The sequence below is a fragment of the Cavia porcellus genome, unplaced genomic scaffold, assembly GCF_034190915.1.
Source record: "Cavia porcellus strain 051 isolate PalLab524CR breed Dunkin Hartley unplaced genomic scaffold, mCavPor4.1 scaffold_15, whole genome shotgun sequence".
NCBI classification, from domain to species: Eukaryota; Metazoa; Chordata; class Mammalia; order Rodentia; family Caviidae; genus Cavia; species Cavia porcellus.
The window spans coordinates 64660657-64673245 of NW_026947498.1; the positions used below are offsets into that span (position 1 = coordinate 64660657).

General features: G+C 38.1%; 1 long non-coding RNA gene across 1 annotated transcript in view; it reads right to left on the reverse strand.

Moving 5' to 3' along the window:
- LOC134470582 (uncharacterized) overlaps positions 1-12589 on the reverse strand; it is a 101814-nt gene that overhangs the window by 11592 nt on the left and 77633 nt on the right. The window contains exons 2-3 of the long non-coding RNA XR_010039521.1: positions 6828-6907; positions 595-662 (exon numbers count right to left, since the gene is read on the reverse strand). This is a non-coding gene — a long non-coding RNA (uncharacterized LOC134470582). The remainder of the gene's footprint in view (positions 1-594; positions 663-6827; positions 6908-12589) is intronic.

The following is a 12589-nucleotide window of genomic DNA, read 5'->3' on the forward strand; positions in this document are numbered from 1 at the left end:
ATTTTATTTCAAGTTTGGAAAACACACAGGGTACTTAATTTCTGAAAGTTTGCATATTTATATGTGAAATGATTTAACAAGATCAGTGGTAATATTCATGTTAATTGAAGGAACAGATTCACTGAGCAAACCCACAATATGAGCCCACATTATTTTAATCCCTTAGAATAGATTGAGCTCATCAGGCTTTATCCTGGCTTCCTAAGGTGGCATCCTAAGTCTGACTGGACACCGTGAGTGAGCGTTACCCACTTTGAGGGGTAATATCACTGCTTTGATCACAGAGCTTGTGCAAGAGGCTTCCTGGCATGGTACCTAGTCCCAAACGGCTGCCTTTCCTGGCCTATTTCCCTCATTCAAACTCCTCCACTCCCTAGTGATATTTTTATTTTTTTATAAAATTGTTGACATAAGCTAGAAATACATATTTCATAAGTAGCCTCCTATGATTTTTCCATTCACCAGTTCACAGTAACTCTCAGTATAACCTCCAAGCCCAGCTCTGGTAATAGGCTAAGCATGATCCGTGCTGTTGCTGCAACCATCAGACATTCACCACTTTTTGTTTCACTGTTCTTGGTCTCGGTAGCTCACCTCCATGGGGTACTGTTCACTCCTTCACGGGGCAACGGCTGTCAGGAGTCACGCTCAGCTTTGGACCCCTGTGAGTCAGAGGCAATAGGATTAGGAAGAGAGGTCTGAACCAAGATGAGCCGGTCAAATTGTTTCTTTCTACGAATTTATAAGTAAAAGCAAGTGGTCAGCCTGACTCGGTTTTGGAATGAAAGAATTGAAAACCAGGAAGATGTGAGTTGCTTTTTATAGGAAGTAAGAGCAAAACAAAATGAAGTAAATTTTCAGAGGAAAAAATGAAATTTTGATAGTTTTTCAGTCCAAGCTACTATCTCCCCTGTCCCACACAACACAGCCTTCGTGGGCATATACAAATCATCTTCCTTCAAACAGGATTGAGTTATCCCAGATGCACTTGTATTTACCTCCTTTTCTTCTTTTAAATGATAACTTCTGTACATCCTTCACTTCCTTGTTAACTCTTCAGCTTTACTTGTCCTCATATTTTGTCCTCATATTTTGTCACTGTGATGGTTGGGTATGATTTGAGTGTGTCCAACACGGGTTCATGTGTCAGAGCTCTGGCCCTCCGTGTGGCAGCCTAGCGATGGGAGTGCAGTCTAGTGCCAGGCCATCAGATGCATGCTTTCAGAGGGATTAAAGTCCTTCTTCTGGGATCACTCAGTTATTTTTCATGAGAAAAAAATCATTATAAAGCATCATTAGGACCCTGGAATCTTACTCTGGCCTCCTGTCTGGCCATGTTTTCCGATGAGGATGCTCCTCTCAGTGCTATACTGCCCATCACAAGATTCTCAACAGAAATGGTTCCACAGCCATGGGCCTCCAACAATGAGCTAAATCAATCTCTTCTTTGGAAGTACTCAGCTTTGAGTATTTCATTAAAGAAACTAGAACTAATACAATGCTGTGGCTTTGTCTAGATGTCCTCCCAACAGTCATAGGTGGGGCTTTCTCATAGACGGTTGGATCTACAGTATGTGATGCTGGGATTGATTCATGGTGTGATGCCACAAACAAGGGCACTAGGATTAAGTGTATCAGCACTTCCTGCCTTAAGAGTGAGTAGTTTGGATAAAATAAATGAGGCAGAAAGGCAAAAGAGGCAGAAATGTCTCTTGCTTGCTTGCCTTCGCTATCTTCTGCCTGCCATGAACTTTTTCTCTATTAAAATGCCCTCTGCCAAGCCACTCTGTCCTGTAGTCAGTTAATAATGGACTGAAACCTCTATAAACTGTGAGCTAAATAAAACTTTCCTCCTTTCTCTTTGAGTATCAGGTATTTTGTCTCAGCAATGTGAAAAGTAAGGATGACATACAGTAATGAAACTCCTGGAGACACAAGCCCATACTTTGTAAACAGGAACTGAACTGTGGCCACTTGCAAGTCATGATGCTAAAAAATTTGTTTTACTTCACTTAAAAACAGCTCCATGTCATTCCCTTGAATGGTTTTACATTGTCTTGATATGTTTGGTGCTACAATATATGAAGTTATACTCAAAGATTTCAAGGAAAGAGACATTATGGTAACTACTTTTATGTCAGGATATCTTGTGGTGAAACACTATTTTGCTTCAATGGTTATGCTTTGACCTGCACTGTTTTGTTGTTATGCCCTCTTTTATCTCAGTCTCCTTTTTTTAATTATTTACTTTTTTATTTTTATCTTTTTAATTAAGGGAAAAATAAAAAATACCAGGATTATCGTAACCCACTTTGATTTCCTATTAACTTGATTTGAAACCCTGTATAGCCCTCACCATCTTGCTTTGACTGATTTTCCTCTATTCTGCTTTGCTTGATAGTACCAAGTTCGAAAGTATAGGCAAAACTGTGAAGACAGTAAGATTCATTATGACGCCCATTCCGGTTGACTATTATCTTCTTTTAAAGTCCTGTAATGTCTCCAATGTTTTGGTTTTATTCTTTACTGTTTTGTTCAATTTTATTATAACTGATGATATAGGCAATTCTTTTTAAGATAGCAAGAGGCAGTATGGTAACCATAGTTGATCACCTAGTATGTTGTTTTTACATTATCTATTATGTCCATCCTTTTGATTTGACTGACTGTTCTATCACATTTGGCTTTACTCTCTTCAAAACAAAAAAAGTAATAAGAACTGTGGGAGTAATAAAACCCAAAATGTGTAATCATAGTTGTACAAAAGAAAGGAAAAGAAAGTGCTCTAAAGAGTGTAACTGCATACATGTTTAAGTGTATAAGATAGATAACCATATTACTGAGTTTTGTTGGATCATTGAACAAAACTGTTTGCAGTCTCACTGTTTGAAAGTCCCCTCTATATGCTTTAATTTTGTAACTTGAACAACTATTTCTAAGATAACAATACGTAATCTATTAACTAGTGATTTCCTATTGTTTATTTTTTCTGAAATTCTGTGTAACTTGTACCCTTTTTCTATTTTTTTTCTTTTTCTCCTTAAATAAAAAAAAACAGCTCCGTGTATCTGCATGCTGCACAACTGCTTCCACTTCTGGTCTACTTTCATCCTTTATTGGGTATCTAAGGCTAATCACTTGTCCTTGACCTCTCTCCCAACCTCATGGTGGTTGTCATCATGTCTCCACTCATTCAAGAAATTAATTACACACAAAACTGAATTCATTATCTTTTTAAAAGATTTCTTCCCATCCTGGTACCCTGTTTCTTATACATGCCACCATTCTATCAGTTGTGCAAATTCAAAAATTCTAAATTTTCAATATTCTCATATTAAACCCCCTCCATCATTTAAAAAGTCTTCTATGTTTGTGCTTCCTCTTCATTATTCCTACTAACTTTCTGCAACATCAAGATATGAGGAATTCAGAATAGAGGGACCTAAATACAAAAGTTTAGCCATAAAGATGACATAAGAACCAGAAAACTAAATAATAGCGAGATAACCCAGAAATTAGTACAACAGTAAGTTTCTAATTTCATACCTTGGAGAAGCAAAATAAAAATAGGCTACCAAAGCTAGAGCCATAAAGCATTTGCCACAACTGCCAGAAGTCCTACCTGAGCTAGAGAAAGTAAAAGACACTGAATTTCTTTGACTTTCCCTCCATTCTTCCACCAGGCCTCTCAGTGACCACACCAGCAGGAAGCCAACAGCTGATATGAAGCCTGAGACACACAGACTGCACTAATCTACTTTCTTTAATGAAAGAAAGATAGAGAAATGGATGTGAAAGCATATGAGCTGTCAAGTGACATACTCACTCGAGACTCATCCCTCATTTCCTTCTACTTTGACTGATTGTAATGGTCTCTTAATTGGTCTCCTTGCCTGATGTGTCTCTTTATACAGTTACTGCCAAATTAGTCTTCCTAAAGCACTGGTACAATTATGTCACTTTCTTCTCCAAATGTTTCAATAGCTCCCTTTTACCTACTGAAAAAAAATCCTCATCCCAAAGCATAGTGTAGTAACTGACTTACTGTGGTAGACTCAAATGAATCAAATCTCAGAAACCACTTCCTTGTGCAATCTTCTGTTATACTAACTCTGGGCTTGACCAATGGGAAATTTGGCAGTACAACCAAAGCAGAAGCTTTATATACATTTGTACAGTGAGACTGATCCTATTATAATGCTTTTTCTTAGTGTTCAACCACCATTAATCTAAACTTGTCTGAAAGAATCATGTTGAGAGAAAGAGAGAGAGAGAGAGAGAGAGAGAGAGAGAGAGAGAGAGAGATTCTCTCAGATATCTTTGCTAAATATTAGACCTATGAGTGAAGCCACTTTAGCTATGACCTATCACAAGCACAGGAGAGATTCCAGGTAAGATTCCCAAAAGAACCATTCCATTGATCACCATTAAACTCAGAACTAGGAGCAGGTAAAATGGTTCTTTTTGAGCCTTTAACTTAAAGGATGATTTACTATATACCAATAGGAAATCAAAATACTACAGCTTCTATCATAACCACATGAGGTCCAATAGCTGTTATAAATCATTATTCCATAAAATTTGTTCTTATCAGAACAAACCTTGATTGTTACATCTGGCATTAAAAACTTTTCACTGTCTTGCCCCCTCTAGGCTTTACGTCACAGCTGACCACTGTCCTCAGTTACCTTTTACTGTAGCCAACCAAGTCATAGGTCCTCATTCATGGCCATCACCATCTAGATCTTCATTTTGTCTACCACTGCAAGTGATAAGTGCTGATTTATCAAGTGCAGTAGAGAATAGTATCAAAGCTCCACAAATAATGATCTCTTTTCTGACACATATTTCATGCTTGTTTGTACCTGTGATAGTGGGCTGATTGTGTCAACTCGAGTAACAAATGCCCAACTAAATTGGCTCAGCATGGTTCTGGATGAGGAATACCCAACCTAAGGTGGTTTGTCACCTGGATGGCATTAAAGGAAAAATGAAGAAGGATGGATCTGCTTCTGATTTTTTGGAGAAACTCCAGTTTTTACCTTCACCTTGCACATCATCTCCTAGCTTCCACTGCAGACTCTTCAGATATCAGTGCAGATTCATCAGTCTTCCATCACAAACATTGTGACTTACTAATAAGGACTCATGCAGGACACTACACTGAGCACCAGAGCTTCCACTGGATCCTTCAGGCTTCAATGTGCAGAGAGATCCTCTGCACTCTTCCACACCTGACTGTGGGTGGCCATTATAATACAATCTTGTAAATTCTTATATATCTTGCCTTATATATATTTCTCTGGTAAGCACCTAGTGATACCCTATCCTTTCATACTCTTAGATCCTTTTCAGAACTGGTAGTTCCCCAAGAATGGAGTTGGAATTCTTACTGCTTCTTTTTCAACATATTTGAAATAGAATCTTCTATAACAGTATATATGTTCTTAAATGTTTGTGCACTGACTAACTGGTCCAATTAAATATCAGTTAATCTGATGATTAAAGAAAATAGAAATGTTACCATATTTATGTGATATGTTATGTGAATCTTATCTTCCTTAGCGTGGATCTCAAAGTGTTTGAAATATTGAGTTATTGCAAATTTCCCTTCTTTTATACAATTAATTTTCTCTGTCTTTCATTATTGCATCCCTTCCTCCAGGTCCTGCTTCTTTTTGCTTGCCGGAAGGCAGGGAACCTTTCAGTCAGAACGTGCTGCCCAAACCTCCCTGCCCCTATCCATGGAGATGTAGGGGTCAACACAATTATATTAACCTGACCTCTCCCTTTCTGTGTAGGTTCATTTCCATGCTTGAAAGCAACAACAGTGGTATGTTTCTAAAGTCCTAGCCCTCCAGGTGTAAATTTTAATTTAATCATTTAAAACAATAAGAACAACGATATTCTTGGATAGTACAAAATACCTAAGGGATGGCTGCAAATACTTGAAAATATTCACTAAACAGAGAGGAAAGCATACTAGGCCAACTGGTTATAAATGAAAGCAATCTTCATTGAAAATTAAAACTAGGGCCTGACAATGAAGATGATAATTTCTACAAGTGCCATTTAAAAGAATTCACCTATCACAACGTCTTCCTTTTCTTTCCTCTTTACTACTATTTTTTGACAAAAATGGGGCTTGTACAAAATTATAAACCATGTATGTTCTGCATATAATGGAAAAATCCAAGGTTTTGAATTGACACACAAGTTTCAATCCCAGTTCTATAAGGCAATTGCTGGATAAGTGCTTTCAATTCTGTCACCTTCCAGGGTCCCTCACTGGCAAACAGGGATAGCAACCCTTACTGCCCAGGGTTGTTGTGAGAGCTGCTTGTATTAACACTGAGAAGTCCACCGCTTGGCATATTACAAGTGCTTAATCACTCAGGAAATGACAAGGTTGAAATTTGTAATGTATCTTTTTCATTCACCAGCACCCAGATAGGACCTTAGCCGTAGTGGGTGTCCTGTACCTGACCCTTCTTCAGAGGTGCAAAGGAATCATTTCTGTGTTCACTTTCTATCACTAAATTGGTTTCCTGTTGTCTTCCTTATCCAATGACAGTATACACTTACTGAAGTTTGGGGATTTGTTCCTTTCAGATTAAAAAACCCTCACTCCAGTGCATGCTCAGATTGGCAGGCAGATACCAAACCCATGCTCACAATCATCTACATACTAAGAAAAACATGTAAGAATTCATATTCTCTAGGAATGGATAATCTGTGGATACTGCCTGCATTGATTAGGGTCCAATAGAGAAAGCAATAGAATCAGTACAAATAGATACAGATATAGATATATAGCTATGTCTTACCGTATCAGTAGTGGGAGAACCTTTATGGCTAACTGCTCACTGGAGAGCCTGAGGATTCAGTAGCTGCTCGGTCCAAGAATCTGAAACCCACAGAACAAGAGAGATCAACGATGTAGCATTAGTTAGAGACCAAAGCCCTGGAAAATGCTGGTAGGAGTCTGTGTTGAAAGGTTGAAGAATCTCCAGTCTAATAGTCACAGGTGATAGAAGTAACAAAAATAGCATACTCAAGGAGAATGGTGCTTTTCAAATGGAGGCCAGCTCCCTCCTAATCGTCCCTTCCACCTCAGCTATTGGCATTCTAGTAGCTGTCATACTATGGTATCTGTTATGGTTGACACGCTGTGTCGACTTGAGCAGTTTAGAAGTTTAAGAGACAAGTAATAAGCACTAAGGAGTAATAAAATCCAAGATGTGTAAATTTTGTTGAAAAAAAGAGAGGGAAAAAAAAAGAAAAGGAGCTCTAACGGATATAACAGCAAGTGTGTTTGGGGGTGTTAAATAGCTGACTTTATCAATGTTTTTGGAACATTGAACACAGCTGTTTGCAGTCTCCCTGTTTGAATGTCCACCTTGTGTTCTTTGATACTGTGATTTGAGGAACTATTTTCAAGAAAATAGTGTGTAATCTACTAGCAGGAAATTTCTTACTGTTATGGTTTTTTGTTTTGTTTTGTTTTGTTTTGTTTCGTAGTTCTGTATTGCGTGTACCCTTACGCCGCTTTGGTTTGTTTTGTGTTTTTCTCTTTTTCCTCTTAAATAAAAAAAAAAAAAAAAAAAAAAAAGAAGTTTAAGAGACTCAGCAGGAAGCCAAGGTTCTTACTTTGTAAATATCCTCATCCTGTGCAAGAGGAGGATAAGGAGATTTTGTGAGTGCTACACGTGCTCTGCCTCAGGGGTGGCCTGCTTACAACATAAGGGACGAGAAGAGGTTTGCTTTTCCCTTCTTTTGGCTCTGGCTGCTACCTTGAGGTATTGCCCCAGTGCTATGCCTCCCTGTGTTGAAGCCCACTGATTATGGACTAAAGCTGCCAGAAATTGTAAGCTAAATAAACCATTCTTTGCTTCACTTTGGGCAAACAGGTATTTTGTTTCAACAATGAGAGAAAAGTAACCAAGACAGCTACATACCTATTGGATGATGTCACTGAGCCAATCAGGCTGGGTCTTACCCTCTCAGTTTTCTTACCTACACACCAGTCATCTCTGGAAGCACCTCCTGAGACTTACCTAGACATGTGCTTTACTAATCTTCCAGGTGTTTCTTTATCCAATGAAGTTGACAGATCATAATTAATGATCACAGAGCACATGCACATATGAAAACAGAAAAAAAAAAACTCCACCACACATTCTATGGCATCATTCTAATCATTTCAGTCCTTTCATATCAAACATTATTGTGTCTCCTTCCAAGCTTCAGTGGCCCTGAGGTAGGCAGAACAGGTACTAGAATGCCAATTGTAAAGCTGAGCAGAATGATACTCAAAACTGCCAATCAACCTCAAAATCTCCACAGGTGCTTAAGAGCTAAGCCCTGTGTCCCCAGTGCTCCTTCCAATAGACATTCATCCCCCTGTATATCCCCAACACACACTCTCTAAGTTCTTTCTTAATGGCTATTGTCTGTCATAGATTACATCATTATCACACCACTTATTCATTCATTTGAAAGCACTCACTAAGCTCCTGTGGCATGCATGGCTCTATCCTGAATGCTTCATAGGGTACAGAGATGGCTCCATGGATCCACAACACCTGTGAAGATAGGAAGTGGCTTGCAGAAGGAACAAGAAAGTATTTCAAATATCTCCTTTTATAAGAATTCAGAAAGGCTTAAGGGAGGACACAGCTTGTAAGAGGATCCTCAAAGACTGGGAGAAGCGCAGGTAAGTGAATTCAGGCTATGGTTTCAGATCTGAAGAAATTCAGATTAATTTTTTTATATTTCAATTGAATTTCAGGTTTTAGCACCTTTTAATCTTTGAGAGGTAAATACTAATTTCTGTCTGTTACATGGTCTCAGTACATTCAAGGTATATTGATTATTTTTAGGTATGATTTTGATAGAACCAGGGAAAGTCTGTGTATTTCATTAGACATTATCTCTAAGTGTTTCGGTGTAGCATTTCTGAATGAAGATTTGAATTGGGAACCTAATGAAGGCAAGTTGACCTTTCCAGGAAGAGAGAACTACATTCAATATATAGAAGGCCTGGGGAGAATAAAAGGCAAAAAAGGGGTTTTATTCTTGTTCTTGACTTGTTTCTAATATGGACATCAGTCTTTTGCTTTTGGACTCAAACTTAGATTGAACTTACGCCATTGGTTTTTCTGAAACTCAAGCCTTTGACCCAATCATACCATCAACTCTTCTAGATCTCTTGTTTGCTGCCTATAGATCTTGGAATTTTCAGCCCAATGGAAATAATGAATGAAATTATAGTAGTGCCTTTTATTATCTATGAACTCTGGGAAAAATATTTACCTTCTATTTTAGGTCCCAATATGTGTTGTGATAAGCAGAATTTTAAGCCAGAATTGCCTTTGTATTCTAGGTTTCTTCTGTTTCCAAATGAGTTTTAGGGATGTTTGCTTCAGAGAGAAACAGGATCAAAAGAAGAAAACAAAAAAAAAAGGTAAGAAACCTAAACAATGAAAAAAAAGAAAGAAGGAAGAGGAGAAAGAAGAAAACAAAAAAAAAAGGTAAGAAACCTAAACAGTGAAAAAAAAGAAAGAAGGAAGAAGAAATGAAGGAAAAACAGAACAAAAAGGGAGATCAGGGAAAAAGAGGAGACGAAAAAAAAGTCCCAAAAACAAAAATAACTACAAAATACTAAACAACACAAGATGATATCCAACCAAACAGGAAAGGCATGTCTGTAAGGCATGTCAATGGTATTTTGATTGAGATTGTATTAAATCTGTATAACAATTTTGGGAGTATGGCCATTTTCACAAAATTGGTTCTTCCTAACGAAGAGCAAGGAATATTCTTTCATTTTCTAATATCCTCTTCAATTTCCTTTTTTACAGTAGTATAATTTTCAGCATATAGGCCGTTTAAATTCTTAGTTAGATTGGTTCCTAAGTATTTCATTGTTTTGGATGCTATTGTGAAAGGTCTTATTTCCATAATTTCTCTCTTGGTCAATTTTTTGTGTGTACAAGAATGCTATTGATATTTGATTGTTGATTTTGTATCCAGCTACACTATCGAATTTGTTCATTAACTGTAGTAGTCTTTTGATGAAGTTTTGGGGGTCTTCTATGTAGAGTATCATGTCATCTACAAATAGTGATAGTTTAAGTTCTTCCTTTCCTATCCTTATTCTTTTTAGTTCACTCTCTTGTCTGATTGCTCTGGCTATGTTTCCAAACTATATTAGAAGAGGAGTGGTGATAGTGGACATCCTTGTCTTTTCCTGATTTTAGAGTGAAAGCTTTCAATTTTTGTTCATTTAGTATAATGTTGGCTGTTCATTTATCATAGATGGCCTTTATCAGATTGAGGTCAATGGCATCTATTCCAAGTTTCTATAAGGTTTTTTTTTTTATCATGAACAAGTGTTGGATTTTTATCAAAAGATTTTTCTGCATCTATTGAGATGATCATATGATTTTTGCCTTTGGCTCTCTTGATGTGTTGTATGACATTTATTGATTTGTATATGTGAAACCATCCCTTCATTCCTGATATAAATATATTTGGTCATAATGTATAATCTTCTTGATGATTTGCTGCATTCTATTTGCCAGTAGTACACTGAGAATCTTCCCATCAAGGTTCATTAGTGAGATTGGCCTATAGTTCTTCTCTTTGGTTGAGACTTTCTCTGGTTTTGTTGTCAGAGTAATACTTCCCTCCAGGAATGAGTTAGGGAAGATTGTTTCCCTTTCAATTTCATTGAAGAGTTTGCAGGTTATTGGCATTAAATCGTCTCTAAATTCCTTGTAGAAATCAGCTGTGAATTCATAAGGACCTGGGCTTTTCTTTGTCGATAAGTTTTTAATCATATTGTCAACTTCAGAGCTGATATTGGGTTATTCTAAATTGTTATATCTTCTTGATTAAGCTTTGGTAGTTCATATGTAACTGAAAATCTGTCCATTTCCTCTGGGTTTTCCACCCACACTGACACAAGTCTGCTGAGGTCCTCTGTTTGGATGAAGCATTACTGAGTCTCTCATCACTCCAGCAAGGTTAATCCACTGCAGTAAAAGGTCCTGGGAGACGGAGGGGCAGCCAAAGATCCAGGGAGGATGAAAGGAGATCCACCAACCCCTCAAGTCCATGGAGGGTAGAGGCAGGTGCAAGGCCATTGTCAGCCAGTCCCTAGGTCCATGGAGGGTGAGGGCGAGGGAGAGGCATGGTCTGCCAGTCTGTAGGTCTGAGGAGGATGGAGTCACGAGCAAGCCCATCCTGAGCCGGCCCCTAGGTCCATGGATGGTGGGAGTGGGAGCAAGGCCATGGTCTGCCAGACCCTAAGTCCATGGAGGGTATACCACATACTTGTATGCAGTAATTTTTCCCTTAGTGGAGTTATTTTACCCTTCTGCAGGAGGTGGGAGAGGAAGTGCGGGGGACAGCTTAAATTGACAAATGAGGTCAAGTGTATTAGAGTCAAGGTTGGAGACCAAAGGATGATCATCAGAATTTTGTGGAACTGGATGACCCAGAAGGGAAACAGACATAGAGTGTGGTAGAGTAATCAGAATTGGAGGCGACAATGTTTACTCACTTGAATGTTTAAATTTAAGAAATAGTTGAGGAAAGAGAGAAACAGGATCAAAAGAAGAAAACAAAAAAAAAGGTAAGAAACCTAAACAGTGAAAAAAAAGAAAGAAGGAAGAGGAGAAGGAAGAAGAAATGAAGGAAAAACAGAACAAAAAGGGAGATCAGGGAAAAAGAGGAGACGGAAAAAAAGTCCCAAAAACAAAAATAACTACAAAATACTAAACAACACAAGATGATATCCAACCAGACAGGAAAGCAAAAATAGTAAAATATCTCTGGTGTTTACAGTTCTGTGATAGTATCCATGTCAGATCCCAGAAATGTGCTGTGTGCTCCAGCTAGGTTTGCCATGGGTGTTCTGGCCTCTGTGTGTGAGAGTGGGACTTGTCTTGTGTTGGTGAAGTTCTTTACAGCCCAACTGCTGGCTTCTTGCTGCTACTTTCCATTTTGCTGGTCTTTATTTTGCAAAATTGTGTTTGTATGTCCATGTGCCCAGGGCCAGCCGTGCTGGGTCTCAGGATTGTGTTAATTATGAAAAAGAATGACCCTAAATAATAGCTTCCAAGAACTGTATCTTGGATCTTCTAAGGGGAATTCAGGCACATGGTATCAATGGTAACCAGACAAAGTACCAAGTGTCTCTTGTACATTGTTTTGATCCATGTCCTTGAAGAGACATTTAGAAAGACCTCTTGGCCCTGCACTATCAATAGACACATTTCCCAAGACCTCTCAAGAGAATTCTCTTGTTAGAGCTAAAAACTTACTTTAATGCAACAATATGAAAAGCAGTATGAAAATTACTAAATCTCTTAGATTATATCTGCCTTCATATTTTCAATTCAAAGGTGCTGAAGCTATAACTCCATATATAATCACTTTTCCTACTGACCTGCAATAAGTTCTACTTGGAATTTCTTGATTCATTTTAGTTCTCCCTTATTGGCCAGTGTAAATTAGCATGAACATGAATGGTCCATACATTGAATGGTCCATACATTAAGTGGTGAGAACAGAGATGCTC